General features: G+C 27.9%; 1 protein-coding gene across 1 annotated transcript in view; it reads left to right on the plus strand.

Annotated features, from left to right (window-relative positions):
• The first annotated feature begins 2,067 nt into the window (after positions 1 to 2,067).
• Positions 2,068 to 26,949, plus strand: part of LOC119666443 (uncharacterized protein DDB_G0271670) — an 85,215-nt gene continuing 60,333 nt past the window's right edge. The window contains exon 1 of the mRNA XM_038075723.1: positions 2,068 to 2,298. The gene's annotated coding sequence lies outside the window, so the exon portion shown is untranslated. The remainder of the gene's footprint in view (positions 2,299 to 26,949) is intronic.

The following is a 26,949-nucleotide window of genomic DNA, read 5'->3' on the forward strand; positions in this document are numbered from 1 at the left end:
TTAATGGAGACTTTAAATTTATTACACCTTAAATATTAAATAATCAAATATTTTAGAAATGGTTCAAACACTTAAAATTGTTTATATTTGATTACTATTGTAAACTGTTAATTTGAAAAAAGAAATTTTTAAAATAATATAACGATAATTTTCTCTTATTTTCGATTAAGGTTCCTCGGAAAATTTTATTTTAAAACTTAAACTTTTTTAATGGCGGATTTAAATATGCTCAAATGCTATTTTTAAAATATTACACAAAAATGTAATATTTTTATAATATTTTATTTTATTTAATAATTTATTATTAAATTTTATTTAAAATTAAAATTTTTAGAATATGTTATTTATAGTTGTTACTTTGAGAAAGAAACAACTTAAAATATTTTTCCGCAATGCATCTATTTTCTCTTTTAAAAAAGTGTGCTCATAAAAAATTTCATCGAAATCGTAAGTGTTGAGGCGAAAAGCCGTTCCGTTTGTATAAGAATCATCAATATACAAGTACTATATATATTAAATAAATAAATTTTTAAAGCATATATTGTATTTTTAAATGCTTTAAATGCACTTTTCACATTTTGTAATTAGCACACTCCTAAAAAGTTAAATCAACGTTTTACATTTTTTGTTGTCTAATATAGTTTTTTATTAATTCGTATCCTTGTAATTATAAAAAACCTAAATAAAATAGATACTGTACAGTTCTGAAATTAGAAAAAAATATTATCTAGCATGCAAATTAAGAAAATAGTCGACATTAAATTGCAACAAGGAAAAAGTAAAATAGAAAAAAATACTTAAAATAACAAAAAACGAAAACAATTGATAAACAAAAAGATACTTCAGTGTCCAACTTAGCTCGACTTAAGTCAAGGCTGCATAAAAAGCACAACAAAAACAAGTAAAACATTAGCAACTAAAATGTAATCTAGGCAAATTTATAAAAGAGCTCATAGAACAAAAGGACCAAAACAATACATAACTAAAAAAAAGAGTAAAGAAGGTACTCAAATGACGTCACTAAACATATTAAATGAGACTGACTATGCAGCAACACAAAAGAGGTATAAAGTTAAAAATGCATAAAAACATTGCATAGTTTAGGGCTAGTGACACAGGAAATGCATTAACGAGCACTATACAGCACTTGACAGCAGCAAGCAGTGTAGATTGCAGCTAGAACGATTTAAGGCATGCACCAAAGGATGTCCTATTTAATTAGAATACCTTGATGATTTTGTATGACATTTCGTTTCGTTGCATGCCAGGCTTGAAACAAACGCTATGATGGCGAATATTTGTGACAAATTAAAAATGGGGAAATCACATGAATAAGTTTTAAAGAAAATAATAAGAAAAACAATTTTTTTAAAGGCTAACTTTTTCATAACGTGCAATTATGTAGATATACTTCTATATAAGTATATACTCATTTATAATTGTGTCTTATATAAAATGAAAGTTTTTACATAAAGCAGTATATATAATATAAAACACATACATATAAAAAAAAAGGGTTTCATTTTCTTTAGCTGTATTGGTGCTGATATTAAACGTATTTAAAATATTGTAGCCTTACTGTGCTGTTTGTATTACTGAATACTTTCTATCTTTCTTCAAGGATTTCAGTATGCACGAATATAGTAAGGTGAGGAAGTAAGGAAGCGTTAAGTGGCATGTAGATAGAAATTTTAAAACAAATATGTAAATATGTTAAAAGATACTTAAGCTAGAAGCAAACTAAACAGATAAAAAGAAACATGAAAGAGCAGTGCAATACAGTAAGTAAGCTGCTTTTGTTGCCTTAAATTTTATCTAAATTGCTTAAATAAGCTTATTATTTGTTAAGAGTGATAACACTTAAGGAGAAGTGTTGCTTTAAACAAAGCAAACATAAAATGTTAATAAATCGGTTATTTACATATTATTAAATAAATAAACAATATAAAAAATTAATAAAAATATATTTACTTTGAATCAATAATCAAAATATTATAATATATATATTATAAAAAAGAAACTTAACTATTTGATTTATAGTGCAATTTTTATGTAAGTTGGCGGCGTCGTGCTGGTTATACTGATGATGTACGCATCACTGCATAAATATTGAATAAAAACAATTTATCAGTAAGTAAAGCTACAAATCCAAATAATACGAAATAATACATAAATATATAAATAAACAATACTACAGAGAACAAAAAATTTAACTTGACAAGCGGATTAAGTTCACAAAGATAAGGCACACAAGTATTCAAATATCAAGGATACATTACAGGATAAAAATGATAAATGGTGAGTGAAACTATCACATTTAATTTTGTAAATTTTTTTGTTATTTTGGTAATTAATATTAAATGATTATAATAATTAAAGTTTTGAAAATGGGAAACAATTTAAAATGAAATAAATTGTAATTAAAATAAATCAATTATAATTAAAATAATGTTTGTTGAACATTCTTACTATTATATTCAATCATGTGTACGAAAGAGTACTGAAGTGTGTAGGTCACAGCTTAAAACATCCAGAAAGATTTAGAGAAAACGGCACTTAAATGAAACCCGCAAGGTATACGAAGATAATGTCACGCATCTATCGAGTGGTAGGTTTTTCGAAGTTCCAGAGTAGAGTAAACTTTTAGTGCAAAATCGTCACTGTCACTGCTTTTTGCTTCTCTAATTAAATCCTCTTGTTAAAAAACTTAATGGTACATTGAAAGCTATGATGTCTATTGGCATTATATTGTGAAGAAATGCCGCAGAAGAAGACGGGGAAGGTTTTTGTTTTGTATACTACGCAGTAGGATTTGGACACAACATTCCGGCGACAGTCAGTTTGACGGTGCATAAAGCATTCCACATTCGACCCAACAAAAAAAAAAAAAATTGTTCTATAAATGCTTTTAAAAGTAGTTTTCATATAGGTTTGCTTGATCATATTGCATAAAAATTGCATAAAAAATATCTTCAATGCAGACGAAGTCTATATTTTTTATTCATCAGTTAAAAATTTGTCTTGCCTTACCTTTGAATAGTAAAGATTGTAAATCTTTACTTACTGAAATCTGATAATGAAGTACTAGGTGTTATAAAAAGTATCCACTGTTTTCAGTACGTATTTGAACAAACATTTTTTTTAATTGTAAACTAATTTGAATAAACTTTATACTGGCCATTGTTATTTATGATCTTTTACCTTTTTTCAATGCTGATGGAAATTTTGTTCAGCGATTTGAATATTTCTCCGCAGTCACTTTTTAAGTGACTGGCCGACCAAAACGAAATGCATATTTGGCATCCAAATATCCGAAGCGGAATCGAGCAAACCACTTCCGAGTCCGGTGTTTACTCATAGCATCCTCGCCCTAAACCGCACAAACTTTTCGGCATGTTTTTGCAGATTTTTTTATCTTTTCTGTAGTAATAAAGCTTCACATAGCGTTTTTCTTTAAATATTTTACTTATTTTTTAATCAATAAAAATTGTTACACAACTGACGTTACAGAAAACGTAGCGCTAAATGTCAATTTTCAAACACATGTTTGTTTGATACAATCGGATTAGTGTTGGCAGATATATGGGTACCAACACCTTCAAGTGACAAAAAATAGCAGATACTTTTTGTATCATCTAAATCATTCAATCAGTGTATTATCTACATACATACATTACTCTCTGATTGAATTTTAATAACATATTTTTTTTTCCTAGAAGCTCTAGTGACAGCTCCTGTTAATTATAAGTACGGAAGACCATTTAATTGTTCACCATATCAAAGAAAAAAACTTATATTTAACAAGATGACTACATCATCTGCACTTTATAGAATTAGGACAATTTAAAGAAAAAGAGATTCAGTCTTCTTGTAGATAACGAATAAAATTACAAGTATATAACTTCTCTATTCAGTCTTCATTTCAGTTATTTATACTAATTAAAAATTTTCCATATGATGATTAGTATTCCATTTTTTTACTATCAAGCATTTGATGGTATCAAATGTGTATTATGATATTTTCGATTAATGAATAGCATTTACAAATTAGTATCTATAGATCTTTCTAATCTACATGAATATTGAACTCCATGCCATTAAAACCGCTTAAATTATAGTATTCTTTCACACTAACTTTTCATTTACTTAAAAACAAAATGATTGTACTGATAAATTAAAAAACCTGCGATCATGTTTAACCCAATATTCTAGTTTTGTTGTCCTAATACCACTTTAGTTTTCCATTAAATTATTTACATATAACAACATTACAAAATTTGAAAAGAAAAACCTACACTTGTCAATAAATTAATAAATACCATATTTATTTGATGTGATTATTTGATATAAATTAAAATATATATCATCTACATTTGATAAAAAAATAATACTAATTACTTGAGAAAAGTCTTATACTGCTTAAAGAGTATTTGAGTAAGAACAAATTATTATCGATTCTACCGTTTATTGTAAATTCTTTATTTGAAGAATATATTATCCCTATTACCGATCTATAATTACGGTAATAGTTTTGCTAGGACATATATAGTTTTGATTCCTATTTTCATTGACATTGAAGTTGAATTTGTTTGTCGCAAATTGAATTTTATTACGGGAACATTCAAGGATGTTAAAAACATCAGTGGTAATGACGTTTATATACTAAACAACATTTTTTTATTAAAAAAAGTACATTAGTATTCCTACTACATTATTATTGCTGCATTTTTTTTATTAAAATTGAATACAAATATTAAGATTATTGTCACATTTTCCTTTTTATCAAATTTTTTTTCTTACTATTAAATATGAGCCCATTACTATAGAGATATTTCTGAACCTCTAGTTCAGCAAAGTTTAATGACTAATTCTTCCAACTAGATGGCATTTTTCATAACAAACCGCTTTAGCTTTAATAAGGAAATCCACAGCTGTCTTCCACTTAATTATTATATTATTATGTTCAAAGTACAGAGTGCAGAATAAGATACGAGATAAGAATGCGATAATTATCTTAAGATAAAAGGATAATAATAATAAGATCAGAGTACAGAATAAGATAAGATATAAGAATAATATAATTATCTTAAAATAAAAGAATAATAAATATTAGATCAAAGTACATAAAAGAGCATATGTTTATTAGTTTCCTCTTCCATTTTTTCATCACCGTAGCTTCTACAGAAGTCTTTAAATATAATACCATTGATTCCTTACACATCCAGTTTATGTACAATAATACTAATTTTTAAGCCTTGTTGGCTTATTAAACATTTTTCAGTGATAGGGTTTTCTTTACTTCGTATTGAATAAATCCTCTTCTGATATTTTTATGTATCACTTTGTTCAAATAAGTTTTGTGTGTGGACAAGTTATTCCTCGAATCCAGTATTTATCTATATCATTTAGAAACATTTCTTTGATTATAGGTTTACAGATGGCTAAAGAACTACCAATTTGTGTTTTTTATGTTTAAGTTTTCTTTAAAAAAATTGAAGAGTCAATGGTTTTTTGACTTTTTCGTACCATATTGTTGTGTCACTCCCTGCTTCTAGATTATATATGTGTCGAATCTATTTCATACTATAGTAATCTGAGTTTAAAATCAATGAGTGTAACGCCTTCTTAGCTGCTTGATAGCCAGAGTAAATGTTTTCAATTATGGTTGTGACAATATAATGTATCCTGAATAGCAGGATCTATCGTTACAAGAACACTAAAGATATTGGAAAGCAGTTATTGCTATTTTTTTTTAATAAATTACACATACAATTCGGTTATTAAATTTTGAATTTTCTTAATGAGCATTTTATTTACGATATTATTAATAAAAAAGTTTATTTTAAATAAAAATAAATAATTCGTTTATAATTATTTAAATGTTTATAATAATATTTTTGTAACTAATTCAATGTTTTGGTTTAATTCCTTTTTTCAATTATGTATTATACAAATTTAACATATTTTTTTTAAATATATTCATATTGAACCGAAAATTGGTTAACAAAAATTAAAATTTAAAAGCTTCGGTAAACAATTTTGGTTTTACACAAACCTAATTATTATTCCTATCATATGCTCCAAAGTAATTAAAATTAAGTTTCAATTAATGGGATTATGGACAAATTGTACTGCAAAATTATCAATAAAATTACAATTTCGGTTATGAAAATTCCTAACACAAATGTTGGTTTAATTTAAAGTTCAGTAATTGAATTTATTGAATTTATTATTGAAAACTAAATGAAATGAAAGTGTACAGTGAAGTGTAAATGTGTTTTATATAAATTAAGTTTAAAATAATGAAAAACTTAAATATTTATTACTGTTTAATGAAACACTAAACTTTTTTGTTCAAAAATTGATTTTTAAATATTTATTCTTAGGTATTCTTAGATTTATTTAGATATTCTTATTCTTATATTTCCTAGATAGCAATGAAATGCCCGATCCTGTCAAATGACAGTTGCCCATATTTTTCACCTTTTGTTCCACTTATTAAAATATAAAATTTTTTATGGGATTTTATTAGCATAATTAATACATTTTTATATAGTTAGATTCCTTTTGTTCTTTTTCTTCTACCAAAGCAAATTGCATTCTATGGTCAGTCTTCTGATATTCTTATCCGACTCACCAAGTATTTGTTGATATAGAATTTTAATCTTAAATTAAAATATCTTTTTAGTTTTTTCCTATAATTTAGTTAATCTGTAAATATTCATTAATTACGTTTTTTAGTTCGCATTGTGTAACTTTATGGATTTGTGATCCTGACTTTGTGAGTTTCTGATCCGTAAACATATAGCTTTGACAAGTTTTTAATAAATTTTCAATTGTCATTTATCTGGAAAGAAATTTTCTGTTTCTAATCGTTTTTCGTTACCTTTTATTTGACTTTGTTGATTTCTAATTGGTTCACGAAGATTTGACTAGTTTTTGGTGTACTTCCACGTCATTTTATTGGATGAGGTGAAAGGGTGAAAAGCATGGTACAGATCCTCGAAAACGGTAGTAGCATATCTAGAACATATTATTACACTGACACTACAATTGTCTAAATTGAATAAAGTAATTACTGAAAATCGTTTCTATTGGCATATGAGACAAGTTTTGGTAATGACTATAGTCACCACGACTAATATATATAAATTATTATAAATTTACTGAACCTTATTCTTCAGACTGGCTTTCACTAAATATTTTTTATTTCTGAAGTTGTAAATTTCAAAATATTAAATGAATAAATAGATGCTGAAAGAAAAAAATGCCAAATTCTTATATGCGTCAGACACCTCATAGTTTCTACTAGGAATTAGGAATGCCTATTAAATTTTCGTTCTTCTAAAATAATCGAGGTTTAATAGAATATATACTACATCTCCTTCCTTTCATAATTAACATTTACAGCGGTCAGTGAATGCAAAGTATTATCACATAGTCAATAAATTTGTTAACTAAATATTGCCATTTTCTTAGCTATTGTCCTACCTCACATACAAGACAGACGTGTCTTTTGCTTATAATGTATATATGAAACTAATTAAAATATGTGAATATCAAATGAATAGATATCGAATTAGTGAATTTTTGAATCTAAGAGCAAGTACTGCAGCCTAAACGAAACTTTTGTGTGACTCCATTTTTCATATTTCTGCTGGAAGAAATAGTATAGTTTTTACAATGTTATATCATTTTCCTTATTTTATCTATTTTGAAAGACAAATTTTTTACTCCGGATACTAAGCGTTGCAAATGAATCAAATGATAAATTTTAACACGAAGATATAAACACCAATATGTGGCTACAGCAATTACAGTACATAATATGGTATACTTCATAATGCTATTTATATGAGTAAATATTAGACAAAGAGATAAAAACTCTTTTCATATTATTTCTATTAATTGAATTTTTGGCTGATCATACAGTTGTTTCGAGTATTGCTAAATACCCATCATCAGTGGTTTGGAGTATTAGACTAAATAGAGACAAAGATTTTTGTGAGTTTCTTTCCTTGCATTCATATCTTTAAATGTAACTATAATATGCAGTTGTTCTTTATTTTATAAAATTATGAATTACAAGCAAACGAATTAAAATCAAATGAGTGAATACTTGTGTTAAAAATCCTGTATTACGAGTGATCAACTGGATAAGTTGAGTTGAACTGAATAAGCAATTGAAATGAACAAGTAAAATGAATCGATAAAAAATTTTAATCTTGACATTTCTTATAAACTGATTAAATAAATTTTATTCTTTGCCAATGGTTACTTTAAGTACCCAAAATGGATCGTGCAATAGATTTTTTATTTACCGCTTTAAAATTAAATTTTAAAATTAAAATTTAATTTTAAATTTGTTTATTAACGATATATTGAATTATTAAAATAAATAGATAATAACAAACCAACAAAACCGACATAAACCTAAAAAAATTAACCAACAAGAAAATAAACACAACTGAAATAAATGTTCTTGATTAATTCACATTTATTTTACCTAACTAAAATGAACGCCGCATTTGAGGCCAAACCTAAAAATAAATGACCTCAATCCTAATTAAAAGTAAAATCCATTTTCATTAGGATTAGTATTTGCATTAAGTGTACGATTTTGTCCGCATATTCTTTGTTTATTTGGTTTTTATTTGTTTGTCAACTGGTTGGTGGGTTTCATTATTTGTGGTCTGCGTAGAAACGAATACCTACATATTTGTATTCAAAATGTAAATGAGTTCACTTTGCAAAGCTGCTAATTTGCGTTAAACTAAACTGTCATTTTAAAATAATGAAACGAAAATATGTGTAAGTGCGAGAATAGAAGCAAAAACGACTGTAAATCGACAAACAATAGAACAAAAGAAATTCATAACTACGGTAAAAAGGCGATATTTTAAAGTATGAAACATAAAACATTCAAAATTGTAAACCAACAGGATGAAGTAATTCAAGTGCAAAAAATGTTAAAATTTACATAAATTAAAAATAAAAATCTTAAGAAGCTTAGAAAATTTATTTAAAGACTTTAGTTCAAAACTCCGGCAATGTAACAGAAGCAGAAGCAATGTAATGGCTCACTTCCGCTGCCTAGTCATTGATTTGTGCTTTTTGCTATACAAATTTCCACTGAAATACTTAACGTTTTTTGTTAACTTCTTAACATTTCAGTTGAAATGCATTAATCTTTCAAAATTTTAGAGAAAAACAGTTTAAATACATTTTAAAATATTAAGAGAAGTCACTCATACGCCACGAGGTGCAACATTTCAAAAAGCTTTCTATATTTTTTTTTAAACATTTTTTATTGCAATTTCTTTTATATTTAAATATTTTATAATATTATGAACAATAAGCATAAAAACGGAACAAAAAATGAATAAATAAAAGTAAAGCATGTCAATCTTTTTTTGTATTTTGACACAGCACTTGAAGCAAAAGAATAATAGCAGGCAGCACTTCAAAATCATGTGCAGAGCAAAATATTTTTACAACTTCGTTGCCTGCTTTTAGGGTAAAAAGGAAAGCGAAGTACTTCAACGAACTAAGATGAAAGCAACACTATATGGGATTTTATTTCTTTGCCGATTTTATTTTTACATAAATTTTTATATTTATTCTTGTACTTATGAGCATATTTTTGTAGAAGTCATTTTTTCTTGATTTGAGTGCCACTAAAATATGCCACAGTTATTGTTTTTTTATTGGAGTTTTTGTTGTGCAAGTTATTGATTAAGATGTTAGCACATAAAGAAATCATTTACAGGTCTAAAGGCATGGAATGGACACAAGCATCTGACAAGAAAAGAAATTTATATAAAGAAATAAAAATTTTTTTTATATATTTTTTAGTCGTAAAACTAAAAAAAATTGAAATACATAAATCATCATGTTTCAGTTGAAATTTATGTTCTTCTTTTATTTCAGTAATTACTTTAAATATTTACAAAACGTAAAAAAATATTAAAAAAATTGTTTCAATTTGAAAAACAACATTTTATAACAGTTATGTTAAATAAATTTATATAACTTTGGTTTATGCAATAATTCTAAATTTAATATAGTAAAAGCAATTTTTGTTTACGAATAAACCAGAAAAACTAACAAAACTAGAAGTTTAAATAACGCGAATTAAATTTACTTTTGCCTCACTCGATTCCACTGTTCAAATATAACCTGATTCACTTGCTGGCACTTGGTATCAGACGGACTGTACAGACAATCAAGTCAGTAAATGTAACAAAAGCGTACAAATGCTGTGTATTTGACAGTAAATGTAAATATTATATGTTTGAGAGTTCAATTGATTTAAAATAAAATTTTGAATATAAAAATTTCTTTACTATTTCCTCCTATCCAATGGTAGGTTTCATTATGTACGTGTCACATATAAATTTTAGTTAAATAGAGTCATTTAATATACTTTTATACGTAATTCAAATTTTTCCTTTAATCAGATCTTAATAACTTGAATTCATAATAAACTAATATTTGTAGTCATAGTTTTTTTTTATAAAACTCTTATTAAAGCACCCTATATTATTTGGTCAGTTAAAAAGATTCGTCTATTCAATACAACATTCGGTTCAATAGATTTATTCACGGAGAATCAATCGGGTTACACATTTTCTCAATTAAAAAAATGTTAGAAATTAGTTAAATTGATCAAATTTACTTTTATTATTTGATATAGTTTAGTGATTCGTTTTAGTGATTCTATGGCTCTAAGTTTACAAGTTGGTTGAATATATAAATCGGACTTCACGTGAGGTATTCTTTTGTGGAATTTTACAACTCTTAAAGAGTAGTATAGATGTACAAATATAGAGGAATTTAGCCGCAAATCGTTTGTGAAGACTACACCATCAGAAGAATTTAAGAAAGAGATGGGAGAGCATTAATTGAAAGCTATTATTCAATTATTACAAAAATCAATTATAAGTATTAGTATTTGTATTTGATAGGTTCGAACATTAACTGTTCGTGATAGTGTATCTATTGTTGAACTATTGTATCCCGATGTATTCGTAATTAGTAAAGATTTTTTTTTCGCTTCAGTTGTATCAAGAATATTCTTAATATTTTTCAGATCGATGTTTAGACGGTCTGATTCACTGATCAATTTTTTTTTTGTAATTCTTCTCCTATAGTATATAAAAATATGACAATCTTCAATAATATGTAACAATATTTTTGTGTCTACCATACGTAGTCTGCATTCTTCGGCTGTTGAAAGTCTATACCGCACTTTATGTTTAAAAAACAGTGACCAGTTATCACTTCAGACATTGTTTGCAAATCCGAGCTATTCATATTTAGGAGATATTTGCACTTCTTTTCTAACTAGTTCGCTGTACTAACCTTTCCTTCCAACTCTCAGTTAGATGTCTTGTTTTCCTGTTAAAGTCAAATTTGATTAGAATAATGAAATAATTTTAGTTGACTTTAAATATTTGCTCTGGCCTATATGGATGCCTAAACGCAGCTGCCTTTTCAAATTGTTTAACACTTAATTGCTTTTAATGCCATTGTATGCAGGTATTCAATGTAAGATAACTTGATTTTTAACTATTGAGTTTTGTAAGATATTTAGTGACTCCCAAACCAGTACAGAATTTGTTAGATTGAGCCTACAACTTTAATTATTGCCTGACTGTTTAACGTGAGGAGTATTATCTTGCGTTTTAATTTTTGTGATAATATATATTTAATGCAGATATTTATGGCATAGATTTCGATTTGAATGCCTTAGCCATTATACCAAGGGTAACGGATATTTATTTCTCGAGGTTAAAGTGTTTCGAGCTCAATCTCTGTTAAGTTTTCGACCGATCTGTGTACTAGACTAGATCGTTAATAGTAGTAGTGATTTTGTATTTAACCACCATACTCTGTTTGGTATAATATAATCAATTAATACTATGATTATTGTTATTGATTATATATTATTAATTGTTATCAAATACTTTTCATCATTCGTTAGTCATAGAATTTCCGGGAGTTTTGCGTGAAACAATTATGGCAGGCTTTTTCTTATTAGGAAAAACCACATATATAGCTTTCTGGCTATCTTCTACGTTCATTCCAATAATATTCTTTAAAATTTATATCAATAAAAGTGATACTATTTGACCACAGTAAATTTATGATCACATACATTGAATTCTATTTTTAATACCGCGATTATGCAAATTTATTTTTCTTTAACAAGTGACTTAATCATTTTCTTAATAATAGTATGATAGAATAATAATGATAATACAGTCCAACAAAACTAATTCATAATAATCTGACATTTACTTAATTTCATAACTACTAATATTAGCTTAACCATCGCTTTTTATGGTACCTTGCTTTACTGTCCCTAAGATCTTTTTTCGGAACCACTTATTCCATTTTTTAGAATTCTTAAAAATGTTATAGTTTTCTAAAAGTTTGTTTGCATTTTTATTAAATCATTTTCAAGTTCGTATATTTTAACTCCCATTCTCAAATTAATATTTTATTTTTTTGCTACGAAGATAGGGTACCATTGTATAAGATGATAAATGCAGTGATATTAATTTAATTACTAAACTAAAAGCAAAAACATAGAAATAATGCATTACTCTAATTACTCTAAATACTCTAATTACTAAAAAAGTGCATTAAATTTCAAATAATTACAAAAAAAAAGTTGTCGCATTTAAGAACTTCGAAGCAAGGAATTTTTTTATTTACTGCAGTGCAATGTTAATAAATGAAGGCGGAAGCTAACGTCGTAAGACAGCAATAAAAAATAATGACGTGAACAACGGCAATGACAAGGACATTGAGTAGTGAACAACTAGAACCATTCACACAAATACAAACACACTCATACACCAGCACACAAACACATAAACACATACGCCACATATAAGTGGAATAAATTACCGAACTGTTGCTTTTGACAAATGAGATTTTGTCCTTTTTTGTTTAGTTTCATGGCAAAATACAATGAAAAACACGAAACACAATCCGGATGAGAATTTAAGGCAAATAAATTCAAAAAAATATTGTATAAAACGACAACAACAACAACGACAATAGCAACAGTAACAGTAACCAAAATACAATAATAAAATTCTGTAAATTTATCTGAAGGACCTACAAATGTGTTCGAATCAGAAAGCAAAATTGATTGCAGACAATCTTGGGAAAAGTATTTTAGAATATTTACAAAACAAAATGTTTTAAATTTCTCAGGAGATTTATTTGTTTAGCATTGAAATGGGGTTCTTTTCTCAGTTCCTTTGAAAAGGATATTTTTAGCACTTCTCCATATAGGCGTTAAGCAGGCAGGATATTTTTCTAAATTTTACAAATTTTTATTCAGATATTTGTAAACCTAAGTATTATTTGGTTTATTTTTAAATTGATATTTATAGATTAACATGGCTCAGTATTTGAAGAGGTGTATTTTATAATAAAATAAATAAAATAAAGGAAAATAAGATTCTGATATTTCAGCTAAACAAGGCACTTTTGAATTTGATTATAAATTATTGCAGTTTTTTGTTTACTCAACATAAACTAATAACCGTTTATTCCCACATTAAATTACATTTAAACCGCAATATGTTAAAATGATTCAATCGCACTAAAGATTGTGTTGTGTCGGAGAAAGATCTATATCTAGTATAAATACATTAAATACTATATCTAGGAATGCCTTATTTTTTACATTTGCTGCTTTAGGTTTGTCTCACAAATTTTTGACTACACTAATGAAATTGTACTCAAATACCAGCAGTCTCGTAAGTATCGGTAATATCATGTCTTCTTCGTTTAAAGTCACACAAGGTGTAAAAAAGGATGAATGCTCATATATCTCTATTTAAGTTATCTCTATACTTAAATGATCTGCATGACTGTTTAACGGGTGGAGTACCTATCAATTCAACACATAAAAAAGTGCTTTTGTATGCTGCTGATGTGTTTCTACTTGCGGACTCATCTGATGTATTGTTAAGTATGAAAAATGGTCTGTTTAACTATTGTTCACAAAGAGATCTTATCGCGAATCTATATAAATCTAATATAATGATTTTTAGAAAATATCCTAGATTAAGCAATACGTTGTCGTGGAAGTTCGCTGAAAGCTAGGTAAAAATAGTCAATGAGTATAAATATCTTGGGATATTAATTACTTATAATCTCTCCTACAACAAACATTTGACCACTAAGTTTTCATTACGTAAAATGACAATAATCTCTACGTAGTAAAGCACTTGCCTTATCATAAAATAACTTTCGAAAATAAATCAAAAATTGTCTATACAGCACTACGTTTAATCGTATTCTACGGTGCTAAACTTTGGTGTTGCAAACATAGAAAAACTCTAGATTTTCTATAAAAAAGATTATATTTCACTTCAGTGTAAACACATTTAGCATAGTAAGAAGTATTCTTAATCTTCCCTTCACAAGTCTTCCTCGAATACTAGTTGAATTTACGTTTGACAAAGACATATAATCGGCCAAAGATTGGGAAAATATGTGTTTAGAACTGTGTTTTTCAGTAACCACTATTCCGAGTTTGGATCTTAAATTATTACACAATAATATTATAACTTTATACAAACGAAATAAATAAAAATTCTTTGTCGCGAATGCAATTTTTTGTAAGTGCTGTACGAATTCCTTTGAATCAATAGTAAATAATATAATAATATAATAAATAAAATGAGTTTAGCTAGTTAATCCAATGGTCTGCGCTATTGCTGAACTACTCCAAACAGTGTTTATCCGATCGCATCACTCCTAACATAGAACATTTTTGGTTGTAAATTTTGTTGCTAACCACAAACATGCTATCATTAAAGCTTTAACGAAAAATGGGGTTATTTTATAGATTACAAAAACTGGAGAGATACTGCTTTCAAATGTGATGTACACAGTACCACAAACGCCTAATTGGAATCCTCAAAGTGGATCGACATAAAGAGTAAGCAGCAAACATACAAAGAGCATTTGAACAAGTTTTTAAATTGTTGTCGATTAGTCAAGGGAGTAATACATCTCTCTACATCTCATCTTTATTAACTATTCAAGTTTTCAAATTATTACTCTGCGATATGAAGTCCCCCTGTAGTAAATAAATTTGGCTATTGGAGCACTGATTATTTTGTCAAGCCACACTAACAGACATAAAGAAGTAAGCTTTAACAAGATATTAAATTTGTGTCTTGAGAAAATACTTCTAATCGTTGTATCGAAAGTGGTTTTGAAATTGACAAAAAAAATAGTTGCAGTTTTCTAGCGAATGTCATAAACTGTGATTATCTATTCAATAGTGAATTTACCAGATCTAAGCCACTCTAAGAAGATACATTGAATTGTTTAATAATTGGATCCACTCTTTCATACAATACTTTTGAGAAAATTTGAATCATCTATGTGATTTTTGTCACATAGATGTAGTTACCATAACCAAAATACATTAATAAAATCCAGTAGACTGTTCAATTATTGAACCCAATCTTTCGCACAGTACTATTGAGATAATTATTCATATTATTTTTATAACACTTATGATGCGATAGTTGAGGCAATAGCTCGCCTTTATATAGTTTACTATAAACTTTTCACATAAACATAATATTCATCATATTACCCCTAGTTGTATTAACAAATAATTAGGCTTTTAATCCTAATGAACATCCTGAATTCTTTTACTTGATTTTACACATTATATGTTACAACGTAGCTGTTAGATATGTCAACATTCATTACAAAGAAATGACAGATTTGTGTTCTGATAGATAAATTTTGTTAAGTGGTTCCTCAACCTGCAATATAACTTAATATAGCTTTGTAAATATTTCCAACCCTGAGATATCTTTACATTGATTACATACAATTTTACATACAATTCAAATCCTCTTATAGAAATAGATGTAATCTTAATTTTAATGCAATAATTTTGAACATCTTTTCTTATTAAAAGAAAATTACTCTATTTATAAATGCAAATCTTTTAACGTTCAACAGCGTTATTCAAAATTCATTAATCCAATTTGGAAATTTTAAATTGAATTTTTAAACCAATTAAACTTGTGAGCTCTGACACAAGCTACCCCAACAGGAGCTCCTTGCTAAACAGAATAATAAAAGTTTTCCAGCTGAACAGCTATCAGCTCCCACCCACTTGTTGTTGCACTTGTGCAAAGTTGCGTGCAAAGTTAACATTTTTCTGAAATTTTAGGAAAGTGTAAACAGTAACTTTGCTTTCATATTATAATGATTTTTTTTAATAAAAATTTTGTAGTGATTTAACACCATACGCTGATGTGCTTTACTTGATTTCCTTTGAAAACCTGAAAAATCTTTCTTAATAAACGCAAACATATGACACGTAACATGAAATTATTGAAGCATATTTTTGTGCGTTCGCATAGGATGCGATTGTAATTTGATCCTGCGATTTGAGGAAGTTTACAGAATATTGCAAATTTTGTACTTTGTCAGGTTCAGGAAGATTTCATTTTATAAGAAAGTACTTGTGGGTGTGTGTGTGCGGATGTGTATATAAATATACGTGTGTGTGTTAAGTTTTACTTATTCCATTGTAATTCAGACTTTTTGTGTGGAGAAAATTACTTGAGTTTTGGTATTAATAATTAATTAATGCTGTTATCAAAGTTGCCTTTCCTTTCATAATGTGGAATAATAACAATAACAAGTACGCAAAGGAAACAATTTTTACTGTAATGGCTTCATTAGTGCCGAATGTTTCTGTTACTGTTTGTTACTGTAGTCGTTGTTGTTGCTGTTGCTGTTATTGTTGTCCTTATCGTTTTCGATTTCGATTTTGTTGGTTTTGTTGTTGAAGTGTACTCAGTAGTGCTACTCCACTCGAATTTAGTTAACAAGTTTGTTCGGGTAAAGGCAATGTTGTACGTAGGAGCGCTCTTTTATGGTCCTCTGGGTTTCATACAAATGAAAACGAAATATCTGCAGAAACTTTTAATATTGCTTTTTAAGTGCCAGCAGAGTTCATGAAATGCAATATTGTAACAATATTTGTGATTATTTGTGAATATATGAAATGTTTTCATTTGTTTTTATTTTCTGCTTTCATTAATTTTTCGTGCACCTATTAAGCAACTAAATCCAATTTCTTTTTTGCATAAGAGATAAGAAATAATATTTCATATAAAAAATTAAAATGAAATGAGATATATATGTAATGTCTCTATCAACAGAGGTGTTATTTCATTGCTATATTTCTACTACATATTCAGTAAATTAATTTTGTTTTCGTAAACAAATAATTAATTGAAAATTTTAAAATAAAATAAAATAAAATAAAATAAAATAAAATATAACCGCGGTGAAGAAGATATTTTTACAATTCAGTATTATTATTATTAGGGGATGTGACACTGCGACTATTGTGCCGGTCTATTCTGAGCCCCCTTCTGAGTTTAGAGTAGATCTCTAAGCCCTGTTGCATCAATAAAAAGTAGTATAGAAGCTACGTTACAAAGTTTTATTGCCTCTTCCGTAAGAATATATGTTTCCCAGAGCCTATTTCATATGTGCATTAGCGTAGGGCATTCTAACAGTACATGTGTGGTCATCTCCTCATTCTCTTCACAGCATCTACAGTGTCCATCCGTAAGTATACCCAGTTTTGTAAGGTGGTATTGTAGTTTATAGTGCCCTGTTTAGATTCAGAAAATAACAAATGAAAAGTTGTGCATAGAGTTTTTCTTCAAGAATTTTTAAGCATTACGAGACATTTGTCTTACTCTTTTTAGTTCTGCTAGCAATCGTTTTGCTCATTTATATCATTTTTAGTGCTGCTAACATGTAACATACCTTGAAATACACGAATAAAATATTATTGTCATATAAAAATAGTTCTAACAGTAACATAGACACAGTAAATCTTTTCTCACAACAAATATCAGAGGAACACTGATTGAAGGACCCTTTGGGCAATGGCATGAGTGCAATTGTATGAGTTTATAAGAAGAATCTATATTTTACTTCTGCTCTAACAATCGACTTACTCGTCCAATATTATGAACAGAGTTTGAAATTTCTTTATTCCATATGTTACACTTCACATTTTTTCCCAATATTTTGAGTCTGGAACTCTACGAATTAGTATCATAAGTTATACATCTGATATCTTGTTTAATATTACACATTTTTATATTTTGTTTCTTATATATATTAAATAAAAAAGTATTTATTAAAAGAATTTGTTTATGCTCTTTTTTTCCTCTTCTTTTCTTCTGATTCATGGGTCTAACGTTTCTGATGCAATTTGTTAATGCCATTTTTTTAATCATTTTTAGTGCAATTAACTTGCACTTTTTTGTTATTAATATGAGCCAGTCTTAGCATAGAATGCTTGCAATACCTTTCAGCCATAGATCTTTCGGGACTTATGGGTGAAATTTATAATCACACTATTTCTAAAAGATGGTTTTAGTGCGTACAAGTTTCAGATTGTGGGTTCGTTTTTACCTACTGAAGGGAATTGCTTGCAAGGCTGAACTGAACACTTCGCAATTAAAATCAATGAATGAACTGAATTTAGTTTAACAAATTATATACAATGCGACATTTTAAAAGCAGTTAACTGGAATAAACGATGTTGAGGATTTTTTATTAAAAGAAATAAAAAAATTTTTTAATTACTACAGAATTTAACATAAAAATTATTTTTGTTTAAACCCTTTACAGGGATCAGTGTATCATAATATTTGTACCAAAATATTATGATATATGCAGCGATATTTGTTTGTCTATCTGTATATATGTTAATCTAGATTAGTCCTTTTAAAGTTTAATACTTTGTATTCAAAATTGCTTCAAGATTTGTGTACATCCAGACAGACAAATTCCATGTCATACAAAGTAAATGCAAGATAGCTGCTGAAAATGAATTTATATTTAGAAATACGAATTCGGTATACATTTACATTACTTATAAATTTGAAATTGTAACTGAAATAATATTTTGTAAACAGTAAATAAACTCAATGGTCCCAAGAGGCCATCACTTCGAAAGAGTGAATCTTTCGGATCAGAGTTATAACCGAACGTGCTTCCAACTTTATATAAAGAGTATTACAGAGAGCTTAATCAAAACCAAAATCGCATTTTTATTTTATTATTTTAAAAACATATTTTTAAATGTACATTTTATGTTTCAGGCTTTTCAAACACATAAAAAAATAACATGGAAATCAAATAAAAACCACAGCAATAAAAGTAAAATAAATTTAAAATAAAATTTAATTAAAATTTTATACAATTATGTAAACTGAAGTCATGTCGATTGCAATTATCCACCTATGAAATGAAATGAATATAAATAAGTTGATGCAGATACAATTTTATTTTGCACGTTTTTTCCCTGTCAAACAATACCTCAATTCGATCAATTCGGCATTCACTGATGTGCACATCACTGATATGTCTGACCTATGTGATTTTATTACCATAAAATGGGTTAATTTATATATAAATACAACTTTTTCCAGACACTTTATTTTGTACTGATTTATATGTATTTGAAAAAACAACATTTATTGTAAAAATTAATTTGCAGGGATATGACACCAAAAAAAAAAAATTTAAAAATATTTAAAAAGTTAAATTTATATGATCTATATAATATTACAATGAGGATGCCCAATTAAAATATCTACATATATTCAATAAACAGTTTTCTAATTTTCGAATTCAACACAAAAAATTGTCACTTAATTTGAATTTATTTTATAATCTAAAACTGTGCTTTCACATAGAACTATCCCAGTGTTTCAGGCAATCCGCTATATTTATGCCGTAGGCTGTATGAGGTGTGATAACCTTTACTTCAGCGAATTTTCTTTTATGGCATGAACCTACTCGAAACGTTTTTCTCAGAGTGATAAGTTTATTTATTGGAACAATAAAAGTAACAAAAAACTATGTGAGTGATCGATCAAATTTATTACCAAAAACTCTTGTACAAATATGACTTTGGGCCATCACAAGCATCCATACGTTTGAATATTGTATCCTTCTTAGGAGAGAGCGAAGTTTATCTAACAACTCTGCTATTCTTTGATGCACAGAACTCTTAACTAAAGGAAATCAATGAATACAATTATTTTACCCGTGAAACTTTGGCTTTTAGCCACTGCCAACGCGATACTTTTTAAAAAGGGACTATTTAAACCTCAATTGGTCAGAGCAGCCGAAGCTATGACCCCTAACCCCGTGCGACTACCCGACCGGACTTAAACCTCCGGTCGGGTACGGCAAGTGAAGTTGACTCAGTACCATTTAGGTATACACCAAACTGTATCGAGTGGTGCCTATTGTACGCGTATTTCAGTCGCCTATTACGACAAGCCTACCTACTTTAGAAATATTCTAAGATCTTTCCCGCGCAAATCACATAACATACAAACGTATAATAGCAAGAACACAACTTACTTATGCTGACATAAGTCTAATGGGTAACAGATCCAGCTCAACACTCGCATAGAAACATAGTATATTGATACTAACGTATGGAAATTAAATTCAGGCGGCGTTTTTTGATTATTTTACACAGAATGCATAAATAAACCTTAAAGGAAATTTATTAACAGTATTTATACACTACGTAATAAAATATATATGATTTAACTAAAATATATTTTATATTTATACCAGAGTACTTTTCAATAATTGTAAAAGTCATAAACTAATCTGAAGTGGTGCCTTGGAACAATTATTAGAACATTATTTATTAAATAAAATCTATTAGATCAGATCATTAAGTTCAACATAAAGAGTTACCATTATTAAATGTATATATGTGTTATACTTAGTAAAAATAAAAAATTTTAGTATATGTTTTTTATTATGTTGAAGCTATTTGAGCCAGTGCACTTGAGCATTTTTACTCTTTCTTAACTCAAGGTATTTTTAAAACCCCTCTTTACTCCTTAACTGGATTGTTTATCACTTCATCAGACTAAGCAATAATTGACCTCAGATCTGCATACCTTTTTGATGGGAGCAATCTTGAGGTCCCTGAGGATTGCATTCGTCCTAATGTTCCATGGTACTTTGAAAAGTTTTTTCAGAGCCTGCCTATGTGCAATTTCTAGCTGGCGAATAGTAGTGTTTGAAGCTTTGCTAAACGCTATACATCCATATACCGCCATTGTACTTATTAAGCATTTGTGAGCACCAACCAACATGAGCATCTTTTTGAGATTTTGTTAAACGATGGGGGATCCAACGAGAATAAACCTTTCTCACGGCTAAATTATGGTGCAATATTTTATACATGCTGTTAGAACTAGGAACTAACGCCTAGGGTTCCCTCAATCTCACAGTATGTCACTTTTATGTCGTTTTGCGACATAGACTACTGCTTTTATGCATTAGCAGTAGTCTTTTTTTGGAAATATTTCCTAAGTATAATTGTTAGTTGATTAATTAAATAGATAATATTAATTACTTGTAATAGCAATTTGTCTGAAGTGATATTTACTATAATGTCAAATATCATTTTTTATTTAGTTTTCATATTCATTTTAAGCATTATCTGGTAACTAGTCTGTTTAGACCAAAGGGGTCATAAATTTATGGTAAATCCATGATTTTAAGACTATTGTGGTAAATTTACAATGCTTAACCCCAGTATTCACAGAATTAAGCTATATCGGCAATTAGTGTACCAGATAAAGTTGCTTTAAAAATCAAGATCCATCACAAATCGTGGTAAAGTAAAATCGTAACTACGGTACAAGTTTTCAATCGTTTGATGAAATATTTATGAAACACAACATTTTGATTAATGTGATACTGTGATGTCGACACAATATTACAATTTTCGAAATGCTTAGTGAAAATTAATTTTAGTCTAAAAACTTCATTATAACTTATTTTAATTTGTAAATTAAGTATTTCCAACAGATTTTTAATACAGAGTAGAAGATTTGTATCTAAGAAATTTTAAAGGTTGATTATTATAACTCTAAAGTTTTTTAGCTTTAGTGGATTTCAGGAATATGAATTATTATTTTCCACTCCATTTCAAATTATTTTAAATCAATAACATTTACAGTTTTACAGTTTTTTCTCTACATTCAACTTTAAAAATATGCACTACTTTCCAAATATTTTATCTGTTCTATTAAAGTCAACATCATTGACATTTATTAAAAAAATTTCATTTTTTCGTTATGTCATTATTGCATTGGAAAAGTCTCTTAATTTTCTTAATTTAATTAAGGGAATTTTCCTTAATTTCGTTCTAATCTTAAAACTGAATTTTGTATGGAAAAAGAACTTAATTTCGCTGAAATGAACATGAAATTAAGGTGTGTCTAAACATAGTATTACTCCGTATTTCGAAAAAAACTACTTTTACTCCAAATCCTATAGTAATAACAATTTAAAGTATATCGGTTATTTTTTATTTAATATTGGAAATATGCTATTTTACATTATTTGACGATGTGTTTCGTTTGAATTAAATTTTAATCAATTTTTCAAGCTCTGCATACGTATTCAATAATTCAAAATTATTTTATTAGTTTTCAACACAAAAAATGCATATCTAATATTGACAATGAGAAGAGCAGTAGAAAATAGTTAAAGCCGCTTGTAGATATTACTATTTTACGGCACTTAACCTCCACTCAAGTTGCTGCAAAGCTGCTTTCACTTCGGCTAGTTTGGCGCAAAATTGCTTTTATCCGCATTATATATTATTCAGAAAGTATTTCAAAATTTTAAGTTCATAATACACGTTGTGCATAAATCTTTCAACGTGTGGAACATAGTCAAACACTTTATATCAACGTAAATAAATTGATCCACTGGGCTTAGTGCATAAAACAAGGGATACAAAGCGAAAGTACACATCGCAACACTAGGAGTTGGCTTAACAATAAAACAATGGAATGGAATCCTGCAAATAAAGTTAGCAGCCGAGTGGATGTGCTCTCAGCTCGCAACTCTAATGCGGGTAAGTAAAAGCACTCAAACTAACACGTGCAGACACAAACACAGGCGCTCGCATAGTTACATTAATGCATAATAATATAATGTAAACGCGTAGCTGCCTGCATAAGCACGAAACTGAAAATGTTTTTTCGAAGCACAAACAAAGGATTTCATGCTGCATACGTTGCACTGTACAAGCAACGTAGGATGCAGATATGAATAACGTTACGTTATAGAACGTTACGTTATAGAATGGAAATGCATTTATGCCACAAGAAGTTTAGCCGCCGTAATTGGAAAAACAAATGATGAAAGTAGCATACTTTAAGGGGCTGTTGTGTGTACATTAAAAACTTTAAACATTAAATATGAACATACGAGTAATTTTAAGATTATTCATTCGTTAACATTTTCCTAAAAATGTTATTTAAAGTTTAATTTTTTAAATCCATATCAACACTGTTTATATTAAAACTTAAATATATTTACTGAATTCTTTTCAGCTACATTTAAACATTTTTTTAAGGCAAAATCCAACGCATACACGTATCTAATATGAGAAAATTAACTTTGAATTTGCTGAAATTGAAAAAATCGAAAATTGTCTTTATGATAACGAAATGAAACCAAGTTCTCAAAACATTTAAGATTACACTATTATACAAAAATGAAATCTTGTTTTCTCTTTTTTGATTTTTCGTTGATTTTAGTTTAATTTGGATTTGCTAAGTTCAAACTTGCAACCCGTTTTTATTTCTAGACATCTGCGTCGCTGGTAATGACAGGTTAAAGTTTAAAAATTGCTACTAAAAGAAAAATTATTTTAAGAGGTAATTTCGTGTTTTCTGCAAATTTGATACGAATCAATTGCTAAACATTTTTGACTTAGACATTCTTTGCCGAACTCCTTTTCGCTCAAAAAGAGGTTTTCCGTAAAATCAGCCTCAACAAAAGTCATTTATTGACTTATACGACATTTGAAAAATTCCTCTATTTGACAGGAAAGAAGGGGAATTTGGGAAGGTATATCTAATGGGAATTTTCGTATTTCTTGAAATAAAAATTTTTTATTAGCCCTTAAAAGGCTTAATTTTTGAATTTTAACCCGTTATTACTGGAGACCCAAATGTTTAAGAAAAAAAACGAAAAATTTTAGCTCAGTAACCGCAAATTAATCTAACACCAATGAAAACACTAAAAAAAAGAATTTAGCATTACAAATTGTAAACAATTCAAATTTAGGTTAATCAACAAGTAAAAATACGAATAAAGTTAAATATCTGGTTATGTTTTTTATACCAAGTTGATTTTTAAAATGCAGAGAGTGTAAAAATTAAAGTACAATTTGTAACTATGCATATATTAAGGCCTTTATGGGTTGGAAAAATGAATATTAAAAACAAAATATCACAAAAATGATCATATCAAGTATTTTGATTCCATAGCAAACTGAAGAATACCAGAATATTATTTTGAAAAGTTTTTTAGGTGCATGGTACTACGATATACTTAAAAATATAAACTTATTCTCAATAAATATTTTATATGAGTATTTTATGTAAATAAACTAATTTCATTTGCATATAATCTTAATAAATATATTATAATGCATAAAATTTGTTGTGATTGCTTTGAAATTTAGAAACTATTCAGCTGACTGAGTCTGACAATCAGACTAAATCGATACGAACTTGATATGGTGAACAAGAGTATGAACAGAACTGTGCAAATTACATTACAAATTGAATCACAATTACAGAGTAATTATTATAATTGGTAAATGAGCTACTAGATTTCAAATGTAATTATAATTAAAAACTTCAATTACTAATTACAGTATATTTATAATTTGTAATTGACTCCGTAAATTACAAGAACAATTATAATTGAAACACCCAATTACGAATTACGAATAATTTGCAAAAATAATTGATAAAAAAAAGAAGCATCGGGACTTCTGACCGACTAAAAACGATTAGAAACGATTGTTGGATTTTATATCTTCGGTTTTAAGTCATCTTTGCATTTAGTTTGGTCTCTCATTCATAGTCTTTTGTTGGGTTGATTGTTTCTTCTTTGTGCATTTGGTGTGTAGAAGTCTTTCATTAGCACATCAACACAGATTGTAGCATGAATGGGTATACATTTTTTTTTGTTTGGCTGATTGTACATTACTTTATACGCAACTGGTAAATTTTTAAAGGAAATTTGGGAAGATCGTTGGTTCCTGCATTGAATAAAGATATGCAATTTTATAATCAGTATATGTGTGTAAAATTTGTGTGCAATTAATATAATTTTATCTGTAATGAGATTATGCCTACATTTATGGTTTAAGAATTATTTTTATTGCTGAATACATTTAATAATTATAATAATATAAATGAGTAGTAATATGTAGTTCAAGAACAAAGTTTTTGGATTAGTATTATGCTGTTCAAATAGCTGAATTTAGGGTTATATTATATTTAAAAAACGTATATTTGGTTTTGTAATTGAAATAATAAATTACATAGCAAAGAGTGCTCACAATGTATGATTTATCTTTCTCTCTATATATATATGTAAATATATTTATATTTCTGAATACAAATAATATTTTTAATAACTAATTTCAATTAATAGTGATAATTTGCATGTGTATATAAAATTCTTAAAATTATATATTTTAATATTTTATAACAATATAATAACAATACCAAATATAGTTCAAAAATTTCAATTTCAATTTAATACAAATGCACTCTTTACAAATATTTAAGAAAAAAATTATCAGAGAAATTTGATAATTTTACCTCTGCGCTTTTGTTTAATAACTTAAAACAGATTTTTGAAAATATATATTATATATATTAAAAAATATTAAAATTTATTTATTTACTTTTTTCTTATACTTTTGGTTTGTGCATTTTTAAATGAATTATTAGAAATATTAATTTACTGAACATCTTTGATTTTGTACATCTAAAGCTCTGATATTCACATATTTCAAAATACAAACATATATGCCTGCAACAACGATTATTTGTATTTGAACTGTGGCTTCCTCTTATTATATTCATAATTTGTATGTTCAAAAAAATTCACAATTTCTTACAATTAATTAAATTCTAACTTTTTAAAAATAATCTTTGAAAAACTTTAACTCAAAAAAAAATTTACAATTTTTATTAACATTTCTTTTTTAAATTAATATAAATTTATGTTTGTTTTCTTTAACGTTAGCATTCGAAAATGCTCATCCGAAATCGCATGTCGTCTGGATATATTATCGATGACAGCGAAAGACAAAATTCACTCCACAGGTACTGAAGACGACAGTGGTGTATTTGCTTTTTTAAACGCGTTAAACGCAGTTGCTTCATAAAAGCGGAGCAATTCCTTTTCACATCGTGAAGTGGAAGGCTTCTGGAAAGATGCTAAAAAATAGAGTATTTATTTATGTACTGCTGTGTATACATTAAATTTTGTTTAAGGAAGATTGCTTACAGGAATTGGTGCGCTGGTTGCCAAAATTGAAAAATGAATGCAGGCGATGTTTTAGAATTCTATATTCTTGCAGTTTTCTTGCTCGCCAGGATTTGCTTCTTCGATGTACTCCACAACCATTTTAAAAAACTGATCTCGGGACCACGAAGTCAAATCCTCAAAGAGTCAGCCAAGAAAAGCTTGCAGGAAGGATGGAAAATAGACGCTACAATCGCCTCATCTATTTCATTTGACAGTAAAAAACATTTGTGGTATCTGTCAATTAGTGCTTCCTTTAACGATTTTAGAACTTTTCTTAAAACGTTATCTCGTTCCTCATCAGTAACTTTTCAAGCATTATATGAGACCGTTACTAGAGTAGGAATGAAACTCCCGTAGTATATTTCATCCTCGCATTATAGATAGTCCAAGGCGTGTGCAAATTTTATAAACAAACGATATCCTCATTTACAAATTCGTTGAACTTAAATTGTCCAC

This window comes from Teleopsis dalmanni, chromosome 1 (assembly GCF_002237135.1).
Source record: "Teleopsis dalmanni isolate 2A chromosome 1, ASM223713v2, whole genome shotgun sequence".
Lineage (NCBI taxonomy): Eukaryota > Metazoa > Arthropoda > Insecta > Diptera > Diopsidae > Teleopsis > Teleopsis dalmanni.